Here is a 25,188-nt window from a genome sequence, read left to right on the forward strand (position 1 = left end):
GAGAGAAAGTGACAGCTGAAAAGAGGAGGGCACCAGGGAAGGCGTGGGTTTCACAGTGTTTGTTCTGTTTTGTTTCTGCTTTGAGATGGGCGAGACCTGAGCATTCGTAAATCCTCATGAGAAAGAAACACCAGGACAGAGGTGGGAATAGGGAGGCGATGGTGACGGAGGAAACTGATCTTTAGAAAGTGAGGGAGATGAATACCTCTTACACTGTGAACAGAAAGATGAGAGGAGGATCCAGGAGAAAGCGGATTTGCAAAGGGCCTTCACACAACTGCTTTAATCAGCCGTGGAAAGAACACCTGCTGAGAGTGAGGGACCAGCAGGAGGGGCGGGGCTGACGATGAAACTGGAGATTTAAGAACTGTTGAGAGAACTGAAAATGGTCGTGAGGGACAGTGGGAGTGGAGATGAAGAAATCAGTCGACTTCCAGGCCGTGTGGAAGCTGACGACCAGACTCTGCTGCCGCATCTGTGTGCCTTTTTCTCCGACAGGAACCTGGCAGTCCAGGGGCAGGTGCAGAGGCCATGGGCTGCCCAACCCTCCAGGGATGGGATGTGCCAGGACGGCGGGCAGGAGGGGATTCGGTGGATCGATAAGCATCTTGGTGAAATGCTGGCCAGGGAATTAGAAAAGCAGAGGCAGGGCATGGTGGACACGCCAGGTGAACGCGGGGGCCACGGGCTGGAAAGGGACCTGGAAAGCCAAAACTCTGAAGATACTAGGCATAGTCTGTCAGGTGAACTGGAAGGATAGAAGGTTCTGGCCATCAAGTGGGACCTCTGAATTCCAGATAAGGAGCTGTTCCCGGTATTAACAAAACCTGGAACAGTGACCCTTTCAGGGTGGCCCACTCATCCCAGTTTGAGCATCCAAGTCTCGTGTCCTGGGAAAGGCCCCAGTCCCAGGCAAACCGGCATGGTTTTAAAACTGAAAGCCCCCCCCCCCCCCATCGAAGAAAGCCCCACCCCCAAGGCCTGGGCAAACCGGGACTGCTGGTCACCCAGCTTCGGCTGCATTGGAATCACCCAGGCAGCTCTCACAACTACCCCAGGTGGAGAAGGTCGCCATCCAGGTGCCAAAACGCTCAACGGATGAGGAGACACGAACAGCGCGTGACGGCACTGAGCGTCAGAGGCAGAACATGCCTGAGGTCAGCCTCGGAGGAGCAGACAGCAGAAGAGGAAGGCTGTGAGAGCCAGCAGAAGCGGGGGCCCCATCCCGAGACGTGGGAGAAGCAGCTGGGCTCCATCAGGACTAGGACCAGGAAGTGAAGGAAAGACTCTGGCGGAGAAGCTAGCTGGCTGACGGTGGGACAAGAGGCACAGCATCGTGGAAAAGTCTGCAAGTCTAAGGAAGCACAGAACGGTCCTCGGAGGACAGTTCCAGGAGTTCCGGGGCTGGGGGAGCCCACCGAGGTAACTGCAGGGGGGAAGGCAGTGGGGTGGGTGTACCACCCACCGTGTGGCTCGCGGGATGGACGGCTGGTGACACGCTAAGTGGAGACTCTAGGGGAGCTGGTGTCCCACAGCGTGTGTGCCGCAGAAGCACGTGTGTATCTTAACACACGGACATTTTGATAATGGTATAAAGATAGATAGAGGTTTATCCTGAAGAAAAGAGATTAGGAATTGTCAAAGCTCTACAGTGAGTTCCTCTGGTCCTTGTCTAAAAAGTCCTTTCCTCTCAGGACTCAGTTCCCAGGTATCTGTTTCATGAAGATCTTCATGGATTTACTGATATCACTGCCAATGACTAACACAGAAACAGAGTACAGACATACATTTCTTGACAATAAAATGCTCCAGTTTTCGCATCACCATAGAAGAAGGGGAGGGTCTACGTGCGTTGTGTCGTGGTGAGTTGCGTTTTCTGTCATGTGTGTATGTGCACACATGCGTGCGTGTTACGATTATGCTATCTGGAGATTTAAGTCTTATGGAAGGTAGAAAAATTCAACCGTGAAACAGCAAAAAGGTTTTCGTATTATTTGGAAAAAAAAAATATGCAAAAAAAGGTCCTTGACTCAAGAATGACTCAGGTACCTGTGTTCAGTCTAACCTTGCTCTCAAGCTTTGGGGAAGACAGAGTTAATAAGCCAGGCCTGGGGCTGCAGGGTCCCAACCAAACATAAATGTACAGTAAGCTCACGGGTCACCAGGAGATATGATGGCTACTCGACATTTAGTCCCTGGGAGGGACAGCAAGGGCTGTTGCCTCCTCTCTCACATGGCCCACGAGCTCCCCACCTTCCCCGTCAATTCCAGTCTGCGCTTCCTGAAGAAGCAGGACTGGCCAGCCTCACAGGTGTGCTTTTGCAGTTTCCCGGGATCCAGGGACGTGACAGACAGAGCCTCGGCTCCACGCCCCACCACGCAGGCTGGGAGAGCCAGAGGCCCAGCAAAAACCCGAACGCAGACAGTACAGCAGAAATCCCCACCAACTAAGCCCATTTTCCACTAACATGGTTACCAATAACTGGGTATTTCTAAACCACTTTCCTCGCTTTCAGAAAGAGAATTCTTCCGTAAATGAACGCTTTCAAAAGCTAAGCCATTATTACTTAAGATGGCATGTATCACTGCTTTTGAACATTTTATTTTTATACAAAGATGAAGGTGCAGAAGGTAGGTAAGAGCCGTACGTCAGCAAGGGTAGCCCGTAGTTTTTTTTTTTTCTCAAACGAAAAGACACTGCAAATGCACCCAGCAAAAAAAAAAAAAAAAAGTGTGTGTGTGATCTGTTTGTCTGTATCAGCATTACCGTGTCACCAAATACCTGTGCACACCTAGGGCAGGGAGGAGTGTGAAGTAGTAGTAGCAACTCAAGTCAAAGCTACTGTGGAAGTTATGACACCACGATGAAGGAGAGCATTTAAATCCCTTTGGTCATTAGACAGGTATGAACAGGGACTGAAAATCCTGTTTCCATAATGGACGCCCAAGAAAGCACCTTTCCTCAACCCCACCAAGGAATAAGCAGCAAATTAAAACCAAGGCCTCTCGGAGTGTTTGCTGCTGTTTTCACAAGCTTGTGTTTTTTTACACCCACAACCACCAGGGAGAAAGTGGAGATGAGGAGCAAAACAACTGCCAAGCAAGTGCTATTTTGCTAAAATGAAGTACTTCAAAATACACATCAGTAATTTTCACTGGAGAGTCACATTGTACCAGAAGTGGAGATCTGCAAAGAAAACGCACAATTTAACCATCAGGAGCCCAGACGCTGAATGGAGCCTGGATAAAATAATGGAGACAAAACCTACTCAACATCAAAAGATATTTTTTAAAGGTGAGCAAAGGGCAACTCATCCAGAGTTTGACAGAGATGGCGGGGGCACTGGAAGAAATCGTCGGGGGGGGGGGTAGAAAAGGTAGTTTATGACCGCAAGACAGCCTCTTACAGAACTCTCTCTCCCTGGCAAAGACACGACATCCCAAACCATAACAAGATGTGACTTTTTATTTAGTCTTGTATAGATCTTCTGTTTTGTTAAATCCACAAGTTCAAGTTCACACATTTGAAGGACTAGATTCTTCAGTGGCCCAGGGGAAGATCTCAAGGTTTATTATGACCTCAGATAAACATGTATTTATGCTTTCATCATCAACAGCCAACGTTTTAAAAAATCATCCTTCAGTAAGAGAAACTTGGCCCAGAAGATCACCCCACACTGTCACCTACTCAAGGCACAAGCAACCAAACGTCGTGGAGAATGAACACTGATCTCTTTGGAGGTGTGCAGGCTCCTTGTTCAAGGCAACAGATAAAAAGATCACAGTAAGAACGCACCTCCCAACAGCAGTACTCTTTTCTAGCAATAAAGAAAAGCACCCAGAACAAGGATTTACCACCACAGCCCCGCACCCCACCAAGAAGCTCTCTTACTGGAAATCAAAACAGTCAGAGTTAAAGTTCAAAGGGAGATGTAGCAACTTCGGAAAGCAGGAAAGTTTGCATCAGCTCTGTGTGCAGCTGCATGACCTCATCAGGCACAGAAAGGAGAGCAAACAATGAAAAACAAACTGTTCCAACCCTGGTACCAGTTACGACCTTCCAGATGGAACACGCTGTCTGTGCCAGCACGTGTGCAGAAAACATCAGCAGAGCTTGCTTGCAAGCAAGTTCCTTCTATACAAGCTAAGTGAAATCTATTAACGAAAGCAAACACTTCCCCCTAAGAATCAGCTCCCTCATTAAGTGGTATAACCACACACACATACGCACGCACACCCCAAACACACTGGGATCTCCCCAGGTCTGCATGTGCGCCATCCCCAGCCCGACATTCACACACCTCAATCACTCTCGATTCACCTTTCCAACTACTGACAAATCCCCTCCCCAAGGAGCGGAGGTGGAGTTCTAACATTGCCGGTAACCCCACAATGCATATCCCATCCGGGCTTTTGAGACAATGCAAATCTGCACTCCTAAGCATCGTAATTCATGACGCAACAGTCCGCTCATAAAATATGCTTTGATGCTTCTATTTGGGGGGGAAAGCATTTAATACCGTGAGAAAAATGGCATCAGGGGAAGAAGGGGCTTGAGCGCTAGTCCCAATTCTCTCCAAATACCCGAGTGACCTCTGGGCTGAAGGGTCTGCCCCTCTAAACCAAGGCGGGTTTAGATTGTTGGTGCGAAATTATTAGGAAATATCAAATCTAGATCTAGGCAAAGAGTGTGAAAGGGCAACCGCGGAGGCGTGAATGAGACGTAATATTCAGTGAACTGACTTCAGGTCCGGTCCACGGTCCTTGCCAGCTCCTGCCCCAAGCCCGTCACACGGGAGCTGCAGGCTCTCCCGGTGACACAGCCCTGCCTCATTCATTGCCCTGTGGGGCGTAGGGCGCGGGAGAAGCACCCCAGGAAGACAGGAGAAAGAGGTGAGGTTCCACGGAAAACCCTGAAAACTGTTTACAAACAATGCTGTCTGGCCACTGGGTTCACTTGAATTCCTTCCGAGTGTCTCACTGTGGACACACGACACTTAAAACAAACAACCAGGCCCCATGAGGTACCCTATTCTTCCTGCTCCTTCTTTCCCAGTCCACCCCACCCGAAACATGGGAAACACCGCAGACCTCTCTACGTGAGAAGTGGCATAAGACCCGGGAGATCCCAAAGTGTTCCGCTCTACACTGCCTGTAAAAAATGTAAAAAATCAATAGGACTTAGTACAACACACACACACATACACACACACACACACACACTTCACAAAATGGTACTGATCCCTAATACAGGCAAACATTTCCTGCTGTATTTTATGTTGTGAAATGCTGATTGTGACCCACAATAGAAAAAACAGATCCATCAACAGATGAGTGTGTAAACAAAATGTATCCGATACATACAGTGGAATACTATTTAGCCTTAAAAAGGACTGGAATTCTGACACACGCTACCACGTATGGATGAACCGTGGATGAAGACCTTATGTGAAGTGAAATGAATCAAAAGCCACAGGAAGACGAGTGCTGTGTGATTCCACTCACATGAAATGCCTGGAGTAGCCGTTTTCACAGGGATAGAAAGCATTTCACGGGGCGCAGGGGGGCTGTGGGAGAGCAGGATAGGGAGTCGGTGTTCACTGGGTACGGTTTCCACGTGGGAAGATGACAAAGTTCTGCAGACAGATGACACTGCTGGTTGCATAACAACGTGCCTGTGCCGAATGCCACCGGACTGTACGCTTAAAAATGGTTACGATGGTAAATTTTATGTTATATACATTTTATCACAGTTAAAAGCAAAAATTTAAAAAAAAAACAAAAACCTGAGTTAGAAAGCGGTCAACAACTGGGAAATTCTCCTAAAAGATGAAGGCTTTCTATACTATGTAATCCTGGTGAACTCAGCACAACTGGGAAGAAATCTGTAATCTGTAGCATTAGTGTGAGATAATAGAAAATATATATATTGGTCCCTGCCCCCAGTTCTAGCCAGAGAACTCCTAAAAAAGAGCAACTGGGGGCCTCTCTTCTTCCAATATTTGGTCTTTGATCCTGTCCCTTACACAGAGCTCCTGAAACGCTTGTAAATTCCTAAATGGTTAAGAACACCAGGAGCGTCCCTTGGTCTGATGAGGTGACTCTGGGGGGCTCCCGGATGGCGGCCGGGCCCCAGAAAGACCACACGCCATGATTCGAAGCTTGGAATTTTCAGCCTCACTCCCCACTCCTCTGGTGAAGGGAGAGGGGCTGGAAATAGAGTCAATTATTGAACAAGCCTATGTGAGGAAGCCTCCATAAAAATCCCCAGAGTATGGGGTTCAGAGCGCCTCCGGGTTGGTGAACATGTCCATATACCGGGAGGGTGACACACCCCAAAGGCATGGGGACAGAACTCCTGTGCTCGGGGACCTTCCCAGATCTTGCCCTCTGTATCTCTTCACCTGGCTGTTCATCTATACCCTTAACCATACCCTTTAAAAAAAAAAAAACCTGGTAAATGTGTTTCCCTGAGTTCTGTGAGCTGTTCTAGCCAATAACTGAATCAGAGGCAGAGGCCACGGGGACCTTCCGATTTGTAGCAGAGTCAGACAGAAGTTGTGGGGGACCCGGGGACCTACAACTGGAGATGGGCGTGTGAAGAGGGGAGGGGGCGGTCTCCTGGGACCGACTTCCAGGTAGATCGTAACAGAACTGAGGGAATTGCAGGACACCCAGCCGGTGTCCCAGAGAATTGCTTGGTGGCGGAAAAAGCCCCCCAACATCTGGGGTCAGAAGGCGTTCAGGGTGGCAGCTGCGCCAGAGTCAAGGAGAAACAGAGGAGCGAAGACTGGGCATTTTTTTCCTAAAACAATTAGAATCCTAACAGTGTGTTCGACTTACACTACTGAACCTTAGTTTTTTTCCAGCTGTAAAACAGAAATAAGGATGTTTATTACAAAATGAAAGAGAGTTGTAATGCTCAAAAAAAATACGTGTTGATAAAAAGGTTGAAACACTACGAAAATTTAGTTGAATAGAGGAGAAATTATCAGAACGCTGAACAGAGAAAGGGTATTTGAGTAGATTAAATCTTCCCAAAGTATTTTGGGATCAGTAATGTGTCGCCTCTATTAAAAACAAGGAAACTGAAGAAATTAAAACACCAATTTCAAGCAGTAGGTCAAAAATGAAAATAATCAGGCCAGGTTTTTTTTGATCAAACAATTGTTTCTTTTTAAAAAAACTCCTTTCCTTTCAAAGGTACGCTGATTAATATCACGGTTTTTTTGCCCTGGCTTTTTAAAGTTGAGATCTGAGGAGTTCAGCCCTCAGGAAGGTAGGAGGGGCCTTATTCCTTCACCCTAATCTCAGATCCAGTTTCCCTAACTGTCCTTTAAACTTAGATCTATAAACCTATCCTTATACCGTGACAACACACGTCCACAGTGGGAACTCCGGTTAAGGAGGCCCAAAGTTTTTACCACAAATATGAATAAACGTTATCTACTTATAAACCACAGTTTTCTATTCACATACAAGTCCAGTATGAAAGTCATTTTTTCTCCAAATAAACCCTGTCCAGCAATAAACATTTCTGGGGCTGCAGCAGGCTGGGAAATGGGATGAGTTAAACCAAGCTTCAGTAAAGGTTCTATGACTGATACCATCTAAGGATGGTCCTTTTCCCCAGTGCTTCCCAACCGAACTCAGTCCTTAAGCTGACACCTATTTTTATGTATAGAAAGGGCATCGTAGGGCTTCCCTGGTGGCGCAGTGGTTGAGAATCCATCCGCCTGCCGATGCAGGAGACACGGGTTCGTGCCCTGGTCCGGGAGGATCCCATGTGCCGCGGAGCGGCTGGGCCCGTGAGCCGTGGCCGCTGAGCCTGCGCGTCCGGAGCCTGCTCTGCAATGGGAGAGGCCACAACAGTGAGAGGCCCGCGCACCGAAAAAAAAAAAAAAAGGGCATCGTGGGCCCTGAGTCTCAGGCCCAGAGCAAGTGCATGGAAGTACAAAGCTTTCTTCCAATCAGGAAAGTGCAAAAAGCAAAGTGGTACCAACTTTACTTTCAACAGAATGAACAACTACTTTGTCTAACATACGTGTTAACTCAAAGTATGGGCTCAGCCTCGCTAACTAGATGTAAGCTCCTCGAGGGTAAGTATCCTGCATCCTTACCTACCCGCCCAGGACGCTGGGTCTTACATTCGGAGTTTAATGAACATCAGGTGAATTAACACATCCCACCAACTCAATCCATTTTTCATCTTTCTTCACTTTGCCAAACCTCTTTGAGTAACCTTCTCAATGTCAGTGACGGAAAATCTAGAATAAACAAGATCCTTCTCTATCACAGATACAATTTCCTTTGGAGATTCTGAAATAAGACCACGACCTTATAAATACGACCAGTCTTCAATGGGAGAAAAAAAAAGTCCATCTCAGACTTGACAAGAGATGGGATCTCGCCAACTGTTCACTTTTCATCCTTGCTATAAATACAGCATCCTTCATTCAGGATCTGTTCCCCATAGAGAGCAACTAGGGACCACTGACAAGGCAAGAAAAGAACACGAACTCCACCTCAGTCACCAGCAGAAAGAAGTATTTACTTAGGAATTCCTGCTGAGTAAAAGAAAAACATGACTATTTTGGAAGAGATTAAAATGAGCGAGAAAGAGGCAGAAGAGAAATATGTACATCTTGCCCAACAAATCACTGCTGATATCAAAACACTGTACAGGTGGAATCAAACGTAAGAATGCAGTGATTTAATTCATCTGCGATTTAGCACTATCTTAAGGGCCTTTTCCAATCAGACTCTCCACAAAGTACAGAATATTTTCATTTCAGTGCATGCTAAAAATGAGAGCCTTGTTCACAAATTTCATTTTAAGACTTTCCCAAAATCGTAACAAAGCCAAATACCACACTCACTTTCTATGCATTTCTGTCTCTCGGAAAAACCTCCTGTTCCAAATAACCTGGAAAAGACCCACTCATCGAATTACGCGTTAAACTCAAGCCAGTAAATGAACTGATCCTCTAAGGGGAAAGGTATTTCCTTAATTGCTTATGAAATAGTTACCAATTTGACACACCAATTATAAAAACTCATTTATTAGAATATAAGCTTCTGGAAAGTAGGTTCAGCTATTCAAGCATAGCTTGTAAACATTCACAGCAATTAGGGTACATCTTTGAACACAGGAAGGAGCCTAAGTTACTGAACGAAAACACTCGAATCCTCCGGAAACAGCAACACTTAAGAAACTGTATTTTAATATTCAGATGTGAGTTATCTGGTCTCCCTACAACAATGCGTACTTATTTTAAAGCCTTCTATTGCAAAGTAACCAAAATCTCGCAGCTGGAATAAACCAGATAAAACCAGTGAGAAAGTCACCTCAAAATTGTACTCTTATTTACAAGTTCCTACTTCCCTATCCGGCTGGAAAGTACCCGAAAATGGCTTCCTTGGGTTTATCAACCAAAGAAATGGAAATTCTACCGAAGCAAATAAAGAAATTTCTGTCAGTTGCATTACCCAAGCAAAAACACACAAGGCAACAGAATTTCAAAGGCAAGTGGGCTATTCAATACCTCTCATTAGGAGATGAGAGGAGATAAAACTGTTGTGTCATATTCTCTAGCTCTTTCCAAAGAATATTCAGGATGCCTCAAAACAAAAGTCATACATGCAACTAGATAAACAGAATTTAAACATTAACGCCACACTACAGAAGGAACAGCCAAAGTGGGATACACTATGGCTAATATAATTTCCAGATCTGAGTGTTAAAGGTGGTTTTGAGCTTCCTAGTGGCCAGAACTCCCCCCAAAAAAGTTATATACTTCTCATCAGAAAAAAACTGGCATTTCATCTTCCTTCCCAAGAGAAAGAAAAAAAGAAAAAAACTTCTCAAAGAAGCTCCCCACTTGGACTTTATATAAAGAACAAGGGGCAACACTGTGGCTAATATCCTGTACTCATTTACCCACAAATAAAAGTGCATTGAACACATGTCTATTTTCTATTAAAAACAAAAAAAACTGTTAAAAGGCCAAAGGCATAGGATTATGCCCGGCCTTGAATTCACTGGCCTTTCCTTCATTTTAATTCACTGAAAGGTAATGCTAACCTGACCTCATATTTAGCCTCCCAAGATCCTGACTTCAGGCCCAGATGGAACCTAAAATAAAGTATTCTGCAGAATGCTCTTCCCAAATACCTCCCTCTGCCGGCATACTGAGAACACAGAAGATTCGGTTACCCTTGGTGATTAAAACCTAACGACCTCTTGGGCTTCCCTGGTGGTGCAGTGATTAAGAATCTGCCTGCCAAGGCAGGGGACACGGGTTCGAGCCCTGGTCCGGGAAGATCCCACGTGCCGCAGAGCAACTGAGCCCGTGCGCCACAACTACTGAGCCCGTGTGCCACAACTACTGAAGCCCGTGCACCTAGAGCCCGTGCTGCACAACAAAAGAAGCCCACGAGCAGCAACGAAGACCCAACGCAGCCAAAAATAAGTAAATTAAATAAATAAATTTTTTAAAAACCTAACGACCTCTTACCCTGTGCTGCTTTGGAGGTAGGAGGGGGGCCACCTCACCTACCGAAAGGGCACCTGGGGGTCCAGCAAAGGCCCGCCTGTGAGAGAACAAAGCAGTGTCTCGGTGCCTCGTGGACTTTCTATTCTGGTGATGGGGCGAGGGCAGGGTGAACAGACAAGGTGTCTGCAAGCGCCTGGGGGAGGAGGACAAGTGAGCAGCGTAAGAGGGTCAGGGGCCTGATTCTGTAAAGGGTGATGAGGAAAAACAGAAAAGAGGCCGGCTGGAGCACACGGAAGAGGAAAGTGGCTGGAAACTAGGCCTGCGAGGTGACAGGGCGCGGCCAGCTCCTGAAAGACTCTCTCACTTGGGGCAGCGGCTGATTTAGGTCTCAGAGTCGCACGCCGCCAAACGCTGTGGGAATCAACTGGCCTGGAAGATGCTGAAAGAAGTCTCCCGCCCAGCCTGATAAAAACCATCGGGAGGTCCCAGGGGACGTCTGACTTGGGCTCATCTGCAGGGGTCCACCCCTGCAGGTTTTGAAATCAAAGCCACTACCATAAAGAGGTACACTTTAGGGTGTTGAGGAAGATTGTTTTAAAATTGCATGCGACGCTTGCTGGGGCAAGCTCAGGCATTCTGTTGACACAGTCTTGGTGACGGCAGATAAAACTCCAGGTACATTAAAATAAAACCCGGTCTCCAACCAGAGAGCACATTACCAGCATCCTGTTTGCTGCAAGTTACCCAAGGGATCCGGGTTTTCTGGGCCGCTCCCAATTTCAAATATTCTTCCTTGTCAACCCCAGAAATGTATGCACAAGTTCTCAGACAATTCCCTCTGATCATGATTAAAGAATAGAGGGTGACCACACCCCTAGGAGATGGATAACAGTCCCAAAAACAGCACCAGAGTACTGAGGTTTATGTCATTATCAATATCCACATTTTTCAACATTGAACTGAGTGCTGACTTATATGCAGGCACTCCGCCGGTGCACTAGCTGTATTCCTGCCAAACTCTACCAAGTGTGTACTATTATTATCCCCATTTTACTGATAGAGCTAGTAAACTGCAGGCCCACAAGGTGGAACCAAGCAGCAAGATTCAAAGCCCACCAATGCACACTACTTCTCCATTTAAAGAAACTGGACAGAGAAAAATACACATTAGAGGGAAGTTACCCAGGCAGAGGCGGGAGGACATTTCCTTTTCCACTTAGCTAATAAGACAGTCTGGGTCTTATTTAAGATCCAGTCAGGACTCTTTGGGGAAATGTATGCAACCCAGAACCAAAAAGACTACAGGAAAAGTATCTGCTATTCATTAACCACAAGTGACATGAAATGCAGAACCATGGTATGGACCACAGAACTCTGAAAACAGGATGCAAACTCACTTTCCTGGGCAAGCAACCACCCGCCCGCCCGCCCACTGCCCTTTTCCATTTTAATATCCTTTCATCTAGGGGAGGTCGCAAGCTGGTGGCACAGCTCTCTGTTTCCTCTAGTTTTTAAAAAAGGGTCGTGTGATTCACTTTGCTATAAAGCAGACACTGACACACCACTGTAAAGCAACTATACTCTAATAAAGATGTTAAAACAAAGGAGGGGGTCACAGAAGTCGTGGCCTGACAGCCACCCCACCCAAACTGTAAAGACAGAGTGGGTGGGGTGCAGGAAGAAGACGGGGTCCCACCCAACCAACCTGCACATTTACTTGCCAGCATGCTGCCAGCAAGGATGGGGAGAAGTTCACACTGGAAGTAATTAACCAACAGAAGCAAAGGAAAGGAAAACACAGAGACGCACAAGATCGTCCACTCGCCAGAACGGTCTTCTGTATTTCCACACGGCCGGGACCCTCTGCAGTGGTTTCACAAGGCCCATTCTTCTTGAGCTCCAGGGCCTGGGGATACAGTACAGGACAGCACTCTCCCCTAAAAGGATCTGTTGTGCTGTTGTTGGCAGTGGTGGCGTGTGTGTGTGTGTCTGTGTGTGTTTCAAGGCAAGTCCTTACCAAGGAGGGTTTTGAGCTCAGGAAATGTGGGACGAAAAAGATACAAGAACAGAAGTGAACGATGCTGTTAAAAGGAACTTGGAGCTCCTCCTGCAGACCTCAGATGCTGACCCACACTGCGTCTGAAACAAAGCCTGACGGCAGAGGCCCAGCCCTCCTCAGGTGCTGTGCGAACTTTATGAAGCTGGCCCAGCACCACTCAACAGACGGCCACGCTCAGGGTCTGAATCCCGCATCCATGCCCGACCCCGAACAGCAGCAGTTACTTAGGAAGAAGCCCTGACGCTGGGTAGGACGAGATAGGATGACAAGGTCCTGCCCTCGGAGTTTCCAATCCGAGATGGAAGAACGCAGTCCACAAGCCAGTGACCACAGAGAAATCCAAAGGTGCAGAGGTACCTTCCACGGGGGCGAAGCGCAGCCGGGGCCTGCTCTCTCAGCCCGGGGCACGCAAGCCCTCTGAGTCTTCCCCCCATTTCATCACAAACAAAGCCATCAAACTATCTGACTGGCTAATCCTGTGTGACGCTGGTATCACAGAGCTCGTCCACTCTTTCTCTGGGGAACGAAGCTCTTACCAGAAGGCACAGAGAATCCAGGCCAAAGGGAACAAGAAATCCCTGGGGTGTGTCTGCAACAGCCTCATGATGGCACCCTGGGCCCTGCTTACCCCGCCCTACCTACCTCCCCTGTCCCGCGCCCCAACACCCAGACCCTCAAGCAAGACCTTCCAAAACCCTTCTCATCAGGGTGACCAGTAAAAGAAGGCAAAGCATCCTCCTCCTCCTCCTTTCTTCAGCAACCCCTGACATCAAGGTGTTACTTCGGTGGGGCTACTGCACCCCAGGGAGCCAGCAGGGTCTCCTGAGGAGCTCCCGGCAAAGAGGTGCTGATGGCGCAACCAGCAGCTAGATGACTGTTTACGGCATTCGCGGCTCACTGCCATCATCGCAGACAAACCGAGAGAGAAAAGAACGTGGGAAAACGTAATGCAGGGTGTTCCTTAGAGTTCAATTAAGGAGCAAAGAGGTGGTAGCCAAGCTCCCTCAGTGAGGCAGGTAATAAGCCTCAGGCTCACCGCAGAACCTCACGACAGACAAACCTCCGATCGGGATTTTTTTCACGCACACGGCAAATACTTACCTGCAACTGAGGACACGTACGAAGGACGACCACATGCTCTATCAACCAGACCGCGTCACTCTGGGTGTGGGTGAGGCTCTACTCATAGTTACACTGGACAAAGAAGACGTGTGCACCCCAAGCTTCTCCGCCAACAAACCAGGAGGGACCAGGAGGCTGCTCTCCTGCCATGCACCGCTGACCCTGCGACCCGCTCGTCTGGGGGTGTAGGGCCCTCACTCAGCAATCAGTCCCTGCATTTACAGGAGCCCGTGAGCCGACAAATGAACGGGTGAGAGCCTTTATTCAGCACCCCTGGGGGACTCCTGGCGACGGGCGACCTACTGACCTGATTCTCTCCTCTGTGCCTCGGATGCCTGACCCCGCAGCTCCACTCCCACTTCGGTCGTATCCTCCCTCCTTCACTTCCATCCTGGGCCACGGAAGACCTTCCTCCTCCACAGCACTTGTCTTTGTTCCTAAGAACCCTGCCTGCCTATAGGTCCCGAACCTCCGTTCGGCCCAGCCCACTGCTACGGGCTGAGTCAAGCACCCGGGCTGACTCACAGCCGCACCCACGCCCTCGGGCCCAGCGGTGCCTTGTCCACTCTCCAGTTAGGCTCCAGAGCTCCGGCTCTGGCCATCATCCATCCCCAGCTTCCTGAGCCACATCTCTCTCTCTCTCCACCTCTGCTCCTACGACTGGCTCAGCGCGTCGGGTGTAGAAGGCCATGCGGACGGTAAGGATGAAGCAGACACTCACTCCAAACCCGGGGCAACCTCGAATTGAGTCCTCACGGGACTGAATCACGTTGTTCTAGCGGGCGGGTGAAAATAATCAGGTACGACATCACATCCAGACCCAGGTGCACGCAGAGCAGACACAGAGAGGACACTAACGTTAGTCAGCGCCTACGTGCAGGCGCCGGCCAGGTGATGTACCTGCGTTACCGAATACTTGCGTTCTAGAGGGGAGAAAAGCTGGGCTCACAGAGGTCTACCAGACACAAGGTTCATGCTCTTCCTAGCATGCCAACGTCAGAACCAGTCAAGACAACAAACACTCGAAAGAAGGCTTACAGGGGACGGTGACGTGAGAAGCACTCTTCCAAAATCATGGGAAGAACGCATACATTTATTCTCATTTAGAGAAATGTAGTCTCACGTATTTGTTTACAGAGAAAGACGTCATGCGTTTATTCACACACAGGAAGTAGCTTAGCCCTAAAACTCAGAACATGCACAACAGACAACATCAGCAAAGAGAGCTCTCAGACATTTAAACATACACCTCGGCTTTTGCTGATGGTATAAATAACTATTTTTAACGTTTAGCGTTTTTAAGCGTTTGTATTAGAACGAACAAGAACTAAGAACACACACATCAAGAAAAGAAAGTTTTTTAGGATGACAACATGAGGTTTTTCTTTAAAACATTATTTTGGGGGGCTTCCCTGGTGGTGCAGTGGTTGAGAGTCCGCCTGCCGATGCAGGGGACACGGGTTCGTGCCCCGGTCCGGGAGGATCCCACGTGCCGCGGAGAGGCTGGGCCCGTGAGCCGTGGCCGCTGCGCCTGCGCGTCCGGAGCCTGTGCTCCGCAACGGGAGAGGCCACAGCAGTGAGAGACCCGCGTACAGCAAATAAATAAATAAATAAATAAAAATAAACACATTATTTTTTTTCTGCAATAAAATCATCGCCCGCATTCCAGGATGCCGGTAACGAGGATGTTTTCTCTTTTGTTTTCGCTTTTGTTCTTTTGTGGCAGCAAGTGCCGGTCCATGGGGGTAGGTGAGGGTAGGTAAGGCAGGTCAGAGCAAAGGAAGCCTCGTGCTGAATAAGCAGTCGAGGGAAGAGAGCTCTGGTCCTAGATCTGCGCTAAGGAGACCTGTATGATGCTGGGGTCCTCAGCTTCCCTGAGCACCGGTTTCCCATACAGAGCTCCACGTTTGGAAGGCCTCGTCCCCCTTCCAAGCCTACAGCTTACTGAGAATGCTCCACATGGGCTGATTATTAAAGTGAAACATCTCAGAGAAATGGCAGGGTGTGTATTTAAAGAGAACTATGAAATGAGTCATCTGCGAGTAAAACATCATTTATCTCCATTTAAAAAGTCATGTTAACCTACACGGCGGCGGTAGAGAGAACATCTACCGTCTTACCATTATTCTGAAGAGGCTATAAATAGGCAGTATTTAAAATGAATCAGCTCTGCGCCACGGTCCGAGAAGCCCATGCATGCAGCGTCTTCCAGACTGTACCTGTAGACAGCTTTGTTTCGAGCACAGATGGAGAGAGGGAAAAAAGCAGTGTTGGTAGAGTCCATCATTACAGATTCAGCTACATGTCTGACACAGGAAGCTCACGAAGAACTGCAATTTAGAAGGATTTGAAACAAACAAATAAAAAGTCCTACCTGGGCACCTATTTGGAGAGCTGCCAAGCCAACTGTTTTTGTTTTATCACAAACTGTTTAAAGTCACCCCCGGACCAGGGTACAAACCACAACCAAGTAGAGATTTCCCTGGATGTTACCAGGGTCTCCGCGCTTCCCCACTCCATTCTGTACTCAGGTGACACAGATCATCCAGTTGAAGAGCCACCTCTCTGGCACCCACGCCGGGCTCTGTGTGGGCAGCACGGGCGGATACAAGGTGAGCCCCGCAGGCTTCAAAATGAGAGCTACCGCTCAACACCAACACCCTCTCCCATTTCCAGGGGCTACTTCTCACCTCCTCTGCTCCCCACCCACCACCCTTCACACCCTCGCTCCTAAAAGCAGACCTGTTCCTGCTGAGCTCTCTGCCACAGGACTGCCCGGAATGTGACTGAAGGAGGAAGGGAAGAGAGAGGAGGGAGGGAAGAGGAAACAAGAGATGCGGAGGCTCTCCCAGAAGGAACTTCTGCTTTCCAGCCCTGCCGTAAGGAAATAGCTTGGTGATGTTTTCAAGTACTGAAAGGATAAGTGGCGATCTTCTTTTTTTAAAGAATGATCAAAGGAATTTTTTCAAGTTCCAAAAGCGCTTTTAAATGCTAAGAATTCAAGCAAAGTTACTTATTGTTTCAATCTTTATTATACCTAGTGCATCTCTTTCCATTGACTATATTTACAATACATTAGAGCTGGTGGGTTTAATATAGATCTTTAGAGTAAATGGAAAGCCATGGAAAGGCAAAGTTTATGGGCCATTAGGAGTAATTCCTTTCGTAAGAATAATAAAGTTAGAATAATAATAATAATATTGATAATCAGAGGACGAGGAGGATAAAGAGAGGAAGGAAAGAAGGAATGGCTAAGGTAAAAGACAGTACCGTAGGGTGGATAAACCACATTTTCTGTAGTGAATACAGTTGTCCCTCAGTATTGGCAGGGAACTGGTTCCAGGATCCCTGTGGATACCCCAATCCATGGATGCACAAGTTCCTCACGTAAAGTATTTGCATATAACGTAAGCACGTCCTCCCATACACTTTAAATCATCTCTGGATTACTTGTAATACCTAATACAATGTAAATACTATGTAAATAGTTGTACATACAATGGAGATGTTATGTAACTAATTACCAGGGCATGGCAAATTCAAGTTTTGCGTTTTGGAACTTTCCAGAATTTTTTTTTTTTTTTTTTTTTAATCAGAAGTTGGTTGAAACCACGGATGCAGAACCCACGGGTCTGGAGGGCCAACGTACCTGAGTTCTGTGTTATCTCGGATAAATTACAGACAGTCTCTAAACCTCAGTGTGTTCCTCAGTAAAATATAGTCAATTAAAGTCCTACGCCATGGGACGAGGATCACAAAAACAGTGCCGTGCAAAGCATTTATATGTGCGTAAGAAACACCCACGGATCAGTGACTGTTACCCTGGGATGAGTTTTAGTTCCAACTCAACCAATAACGAGCTGTGTGGCCTTGGGCAAGCTAGTTGACACGTCTGAGCGGTGGTTTTATTCACCAAAAAAAAATAAGGAGTCTAGATTAGATGATCCCTTGATCTCTAGGGCTTCCCCAAGCTCAAACCCTCTGTGACAATGCAGGGTAGTTTCTAATTTCAAATTCTTCTAGGTTTCTAGTTGTCACACCTTTATGATTTACTGGTCATAGCCACGATTTATTTGATACCAAGGGTCTAGTCAAGGCACAACTCCTAATCATGAGACTGTGCCTGTGGGGATCCTAGAACCTGCTTTATGAAGATTGTTTCCACACTGCGGTTTCCAGGAACATGTGCTGGCAAAAGGCAGGCTTGCCTGTAACAGGAGGAATCGATATATTTCCATCCCAGGGGCCTTCAAATGTTGCGACTGTCCCCAAATCAGATTGCTACTGTAACATGTCCCAGTGGCCCCTGGCAGCCATGGAGCACACACAAATTAAATTCATTTACTATGACCCCCCCACCTTTAAAAGAAACTCCCAATTACTTCCTGCTGGACACACTGCAATAATCCATCCTTTCTGATCTTGACAGTGAAGTTGAAAGCTGCCAGCAGAGGTCCATTTCTCTTCCATCCAGGCAGAACAGAAACTCAGCTATTTCAGATTTATCATTCACCTCCTATATTTTTAAACTCATCAGTGACTTACTTCTTTTATAAGGAAAAATGAGGCATACGTGTCCTTACGTGTCAGGAAATTTTAAATGATTATTGACGAAGATAACCTATCATGGTCTACACCATTACTTGGCATTCTCACCCATAAACCCATGTCATAATCTCTTAATTTAGGTGATGGCCAAGCACCCAAGTTAGCAAATACGGACAGAATTTAACGTTGCTGCTAAACAAGACTTACAATAAAATCAACCTGGCACAGTAACATTCATAAAAGGTTGTGCAAATAGCAATTAGCTCTAATGAAGTATTGAGCTCTAACGAAGTACTGAGTACTGGAAGTATTCGCTATGCTTGGATAACGCCAAGCCAATCATTGCTTCTCTGTTAATTCTTTAGCTGTCCCTAAGCAGACACCCTGGCCAGTTTAAATCTCACCTCACACTCACTAACATGCTCATCAAGAGAGGAGAATCAACAACCTCTAATGAAATGATCAATTCAGGCAACAGTACTCAATGAAACCTAACAGACCCCGGGAGAAAGGGTGATGAGAAAATTCACAATGAAAGGATCAAACTCCCAGCACATGGACCCAACGATCAACCTCAATATCACTACAAGGGAGACGACCTGACACCGTCCTGAGACGATGGGACACGAAGTGCACAACACGGCCAACAAACTCATTTTGCCCCCCTAAACCTGAACGTGAATCTATGAAAAATAATAAACAGAGCCCTCATTTAAAATGGAATCAGGAAGCCAGAAGGGGGAGTTCTCATGCCCTACCACTCTATGTCAACTGCAGACCCCAAGGAAGAGAGATACCTTTGCATCTCCAACAGAAAGAAGGTTATTACTTCACCACTCAGCAGGAGGAAAGAAGGGTTTCTCTTTGCCTGGCAACAGCCCAGCCAATGAGAGGCTCTCACAAGTCAGCCAATGAAAAGCCACTATACTTTGAATTCCCAGTTTCCTTCAATGGACTCTTTGTTTATAACGGTCCCGGCCAACTCCTTCTCCTCTATAAAAGAATGTTCCTCTCCTCTGTTCTCTGGACTTACCTGTGGGTCCCCATAAGTCTTAGGTCCCAAATTGCGATTCTTTGCTGATCTCCAATAAACCCATTTTGCTGGCAAAATAACTGGCTGTTTTACATCAACGAACCTAATAAAGCTTTCGTTCTAACTTCCAGGTTACAGAAATACAGAGGTTAGTGGAACACGTTTAAAGAGAAAACTCTCAGCCAAATCCAGAACGCGGGACCGTCTACAAGACAACTAACTGACTTGCTTCTTCCACGAAGCAATAACTGAAGGAGAACAGGATGGGGGAAGAAGCGCTGTTCTAGAGTTAAAAGGTCAAGAGGCATATCAAATGCAATGTGTGAGCAACCAACTATCAAAAGACATTCTTAAGCTAATGAGGGGTGAAATCAATGCAGGGAAGACGGGGAGTCCTACGTATTCCTGGGCTGCCCCCCCCCCTTGCCTTCTGATGTTCTGGAACGGCAATTCAGCCACTCTCCCATTGAAAGGGCAGGGCCCGTGAGCAGAGACGGAGCCATGGATGGCTGGGCCACACCCAGCTCTGCACAGGAAGGGGAACCTCTCAGTAAGCAGACGCAGAAGATCCTGGTTGGTAGAAAAAAGAGGCAGTAACTGCGGCAATCTAGAGAGGAAATGTACAGGTTCTCGAGCACAATTATAGCCAACAGGATTCTAGCAGCCTTGAGCTTCACAGGACACCCAGTCATGAGAACAGCGTAAAATGCATGCTCTGAACAGAGAAGTTAACATTTGAAGCAAGCAGGGTACCTATGAAATGGGAGAGAAGGAAGCGAGATGAACACCCAAGTGTACAGACAGAAAGATATGAAGTGTGTAAAAACCTTCTCAGAACGTTCAGATGTTTGTGACGCACAAAGAACTCCTCTGCAACGGGGAACACAAAATCCTCCACTACGGACTCTATACATGAACTGGAAAAAATGCAGGATTGTTACATAGAAGGGAAAACTGTATTAGCGTCTAATATAATGACATAGAACACTTTGAAAAATACATGATGCCTAATTCCACCCATTAATAACAAGGTAACAGCCTTGGGAAACTTCATACCAAAAAAATGGCCCTTCTGGTACACATAATATTTAAGACCAACTCAAACACACAAGCTCTGCCTAATGACATAATTATGTGTTTTGAATCTGGTGCCATGCTCACACCATACCTAAGAAAGCTCCTTCACAAATGGATCACTTTAAGACATCATCATTTCCATGTGATGATGCCAAAACTAAAATGCAGTATATAAATATCCTCCTTAAGGCTACGGTTTTAGATTTACCTGGTAGGTGCCTTATTCCACCTGGGATTCCAAGCCCTTTCTGAGGCTAAGGAGTCAAAAGTTTTATCAACAGGGTTAAGGGAATGTGGAGTCTTGGCCGAGGCAAAGTTCTGCAGAGAGGAGGCCCAAATTTGACCCCAGCTCTTAGAACCTGGGGCAAGCTTCTTCCTCTCTCTATGCTTACTTTCCTCATTTGTAAATCACTATAACACTAATGGTACCTCCCTCACAGAACTTCTTGGAAGACCACCGAAGATAAAGAATGAAACCACACCTGGCATAATCGGAAATGCTCAGGAAATGCTAGCCATCATGTTTATCATCACCTGAAGGCCCATCTCCATGGAAATCATTCTCATCAGCACAGAGTACCTCTTTCTGACCAAGGCAAAGAACGTTCCTTAAGAGCAGACACGGTGTGCCACAATGAATGGACCTCAAAAACACTCTGTTAAATGAACAAAACTGGACACAAAAGGCCACGTATTGTATGCTTCTCTGTGTAGGAAATTTCTAGAAAAGGCATAACCTTAGAGACAGAAGATCAGTGTCTGCCTGAAACTGGGGATGGAAAGAGGAATTGACTGTAACAGAGTCTAAAACTGGACTGGGGTGACTGCTGCTCGACAGTGCAAGTTTACTAAACATTACGGAACTGTGTGCTTATAATGGGTGAACTGCCTGGTATATAACTGATGCCTCGATAAAGCTGTACTGAGAAAAAAAAAAGATGGGCTTTCAACGTGCTTGCACAAGTCCTTTCTCATCAACCTATTCTGACAGCAAACTCACATAGTCTGCAGAGCACAGCCAGGCGGCTGAGAACGCTAGCTAGGTTCGGGCAAGGACCAGCCCTGGATGCTAATCCTGACCCGGCTTAGTCCTACAGCAGACCTGTCGCTTCTCTAATCCTCAGTTTCCACATCTGTGAAATGGGAACCCTAACAGTATTCATTTCAGAGCTTTTTGAGCGCATTTGTCATCCTCCCCCAAGTTTCCCAGATCAGTAAACGGCGCCCCCTTCACCCAGGGGTTGAGGCTCAACACAGAGGTATCACTCATGACTTCTCTCCTTTCCCATATCTGCCCCAATCCATGACCAAGTCCTGGGGGTTCCATCCTCAAAATATTTCAGGTATCCATCCAACCACTTCTCACCAGCTCCATCCCAGTCCTCGGGGACTCACGAAAGCCTCCCACGGGTCCCCCTGCCTCCACTCTGGCCTCTGCAGTCGTGGCTGCAGGGGGGTATTTACAAACACAAGGCTGATCTCCACCACCTCCCGCTCAGAACCCTCCCCTGGTCTCCTACAGCCCGCAGGCCCCACCTGATGAGCACGTCTGGTCCCTGGGCCGCTATCTGCACTCTGCCTCTGCACAGATGGATGGGGGCGAGGCTCACCCCTTCCCTCATTCAGAGCTCAAGTTCTCCACAGAGGGGCCTCACCCTACGACAAACCCCACCTCCGCTCCTGCTGGGCTCCAACCCCTCGACCTCATTTCCCTCACAGCAGGGACACTGCCTGGAATCACATCATCTACGCTCTCCTTTACACTCTGTCTTCCCTCTAGAAGAGAAGCTCTACGCAAGCAGGACTTTGACACTGTCCTACCCACGTGCCCCGGCGTCTGGCACAGGGTCTGGCATAGAGGAAAACACGTTAAATACTTGCCGAAGGAACAAAGAACTCTCACAAAGCGCTCAGCACAACACCTGCCAGGTAGGAAGTGCTCAAGAAGTGTTAGTTGGTGATAAAAAGAATACTTATTTATTATAATTACAGTTCACAGATCACAGTGTGGAAGCCCTACGAGGTTACCTGCCTGAGGCAGGTTGCACTCTTAAGTCTGACAGTCTAGTACACATCCACGGTGTCACGTTCCACGAGCACGGAATAACTGAGGCTCCCTGCCCGCCCCCAGCAGCGGCCAGTCCTCCTGACCATTCTGTGCCCTGCCTCCTCTCACCTCCAAAGAGTCACCTGATCCTAGAAGGGGTGGCCAGCACGCTACTGAACCCTATGGCAGTCCAGGAACGACAACTGACGGTCCCAAGCGTTCCACCAGGTGAAACGAAGGCAGGCTTCCACCTCACCCTAAGACCACTCTAAGAGGCAGGCAAGGGTGATTCTCTGCACTTCATAGATGAGAAAGCAGAGAAAGAGAAGTAAATGACCTGCTCGAAAACCACATGCACACTAATCAAAGGTGAACCCGGGCTCAGGATTCTGGACATTTTAGAACACTAGGTCTCCCTCTTTCCAACACACTACACGACTCTGGGCATCCGTGAAAAAAGGAAAGGAAGTCAAAGAACCCTGACCACAGCTTTATCTATTTTAGTTTATTTATTTACTTTTTAAATTTATTGATTGATTGATTTTTGGCTGTGTTGGGTCTTCGCTGCTGCGCGCGGGCTTTCTCTAGTTGCAGCAAGCAGGGGCTGCTCTTCACTGCGGTGCACGGGCTTCTCATTGCGGTGGCTGCTCTTGTTGCGGAGCACCGGCTCTAGGCGCGCGGGCTTCAGTAGTTGCGGCACGTGGGCTCAGTATTTGTGGCCCTCAGGCTCTAGAGGGCAGGCTCAGTAGTTGTGGCTCATGGGCTCAGTAGTTGTGGCTCGCAGGCTCTAGAGCGCAGGCTCAGTAGTTGTGGCGCACGGGCTTAGTTGCTCTGCGGCATGTGGGATCTTCCTGGACCAGGGCTCGAACCCGTGTCCCCTGCATTGGCAGGCGGGCTCTCAACCACTGCGCCACCAGGGAAGACCCGCTTTATTGATTTTAAATAACATTAAGTTGTAAGAGAAAAGAACATTCTAAAGAAAGTCCTTCTATATATACATATTCACAATGACACTCTTTTTTTTTTTTGCGGTACGCAGGCCTGTCACTGTTGTGGCCTCTCCCGCTGCGGAGCACAGGCTCCGGACGCGCAGGTGCAGCGGCCACGGCTCACGGGCCCAGCCGCTCCGTGGCACGTGGGATCCTCCCGGACCGGGGCACGAACCCGCGTCCCCTGCATCGGCGGGCGGACACTCAGCCACTGCGCCACCAGGGAAGCCCCACAGTGACACTCTTAACTTCCTCCAGCACAGGGGAATTTTCGTACCTCTCCATCAGACATCCAGAAACAACTTCTGATTATTTATACAGAGGGAGTTTGTAAGAGCACTGCATGGTTTTGTAAACTCATGAGCATGGATCAGGCCCACATGCCTCAAAAACCTGGATAAAATGTGAGCTTTAACCTCAATGCTCACGGAGTGCGCTCTGTGTTACATATACTAATAACGACACAGAAAAGCTGACACCACAGGATCACGGCCTCTCTCCTGGACACTTGGTTATGTCACTTTATGAAGGGTGCCAGAACCTGTGTCCAAGAATAGAAGAAAACATGCCATTTCTGATAGCAAAGCCAGATTCTTTAAAACACTCCTGAAGGCATGAAGGCATCCTGAAAGGTCAGATAAGGAGAGAAGGGAGAAGTCCCTCATCCTCCGCCCCCCCGCCACCAGTGTCCCTCATCGGCATCTTGGCATCACTGCTGTTACCAAAAATCTGTGGGCGACGGCGCGAGAGCCTAAACACCTTCGGCTGGCCATGCTCAGGGACCATGTGTTTCGGGCTTCGGGCCCTCTGAGGTAGATCTTACAAAGTTCATCTCACAAACAAGAGCACTAAAGCCCCCGGGGGCTCTGTGACTTGTGGGGGTCACAAAGCCGGGGCCTGGTACTAACTCAGACACATCTGGTTTCAAAGCTCCAAACTGTATGGCACATTCGTTAACACGCCCCGTTCCCCAATCCCACCCCCCTGCCCAGGACTGGCACTGAACAGGGCCATAGATGCTCCACTATCATACACCTGGCACTGACAACAGAAAGGAGAACAGAGAACGAGGCAAGAAAAATACCCCAGACAATGGCGCAACTACCGCCCACCAGGATGCGGACAGCTGGTCTACCTGCACTTTTTCTATCTTCTGCCTAGGCTCTGCAATTCCCCATTTAAGACTTCTCCGTGTAACAACTGCTAAGGATTTATAATTCAGTAGCATGACCAGGAATAGCACTGAGGACAGACCAGAATCACATTGTTTCATGGCTCTAAGGGTGGAGGGAGCTTTTCTTCACCCTGCAAAACCCTAAGACGATACGGTGGGTAGGGAAAATTACTGTCACCAAAGTACGCCTCCCTCCCACCTCTCCCCAGGCACACACAACACAGACTACAGCTACTGCTTTACAATTGCTCTGACCAGCTGCCTGACCTTAAATGAGATCCTCGGTAAGACGGAACTGCTAAAGGATACACCTTGTGTTAAAGCAGCGGTCCTTCCTTTTTCTGCACTGCTCTCCATTTTCCTTCCTACAGTTCACCTGAGTCTGGAAAACATGCTTAAATAAGTTTTCCCACAATTGCCCCACAGCCCCCTCTTATCTTTTCATTTGTAACAGAACCTGGGGTGGGCACGCCATGTCCTCACCACAGCTGGCTTCCCAGGGCCACCGGCCTGCAGGTTTACCTTCAGCGAGAACACGGGAACAAGACTACGATTTCCCAGTCCCTCCTCAATTCTGCACTAGAAAGTGTCCCAACCCCTCAGCCACATTCTAGACACAACCGAACGGTCCTCCAAATGTGTT

General features: G+C 47.8%; 1 protein-coding gene across 3 annotated transcripts in view; it reads right to left on the reverse strand.

Moving 5' to 3' along the window:
• The window catches only part of FAM107B (family with sequence similarity 107 member B), a 220,526-nt gene that overhangs the window by 53,787 nt on the left and 141,551 nt on the right, over positions 1-25,188 (reverse strand). The window contains exon 1 of one of the 3 annotated variants that reach the window (XM_067030476.1): positions 13,985-14,050. The exons of the other annotated variants lie outside the window; for them this stretch is intronic. The gene's annotated coding sequence lies outside the window, so the exon portion shown is untranslated. Of the gene's footprint in view, positions 1-13,984; positions 14,051-25,188 lie in introns of those variants that run through there. 3 annotated transcript variants of the gene reach the window in all.

Source organism: Kogia breviceps, chromosome 3 (genome assembly GCF_026419965.1).
Source record: "Kogia breviceps isolate mKogBre1 chromosome 3, mKogBre1 haplotype 1, whole genome shotgun sequence".
Lineage (NCBI taxonomy): Eukaryota > Metazoa > Chordata > Mammalia > Artiodactyla > Physeteridae > Kogia > Kogia breviceps.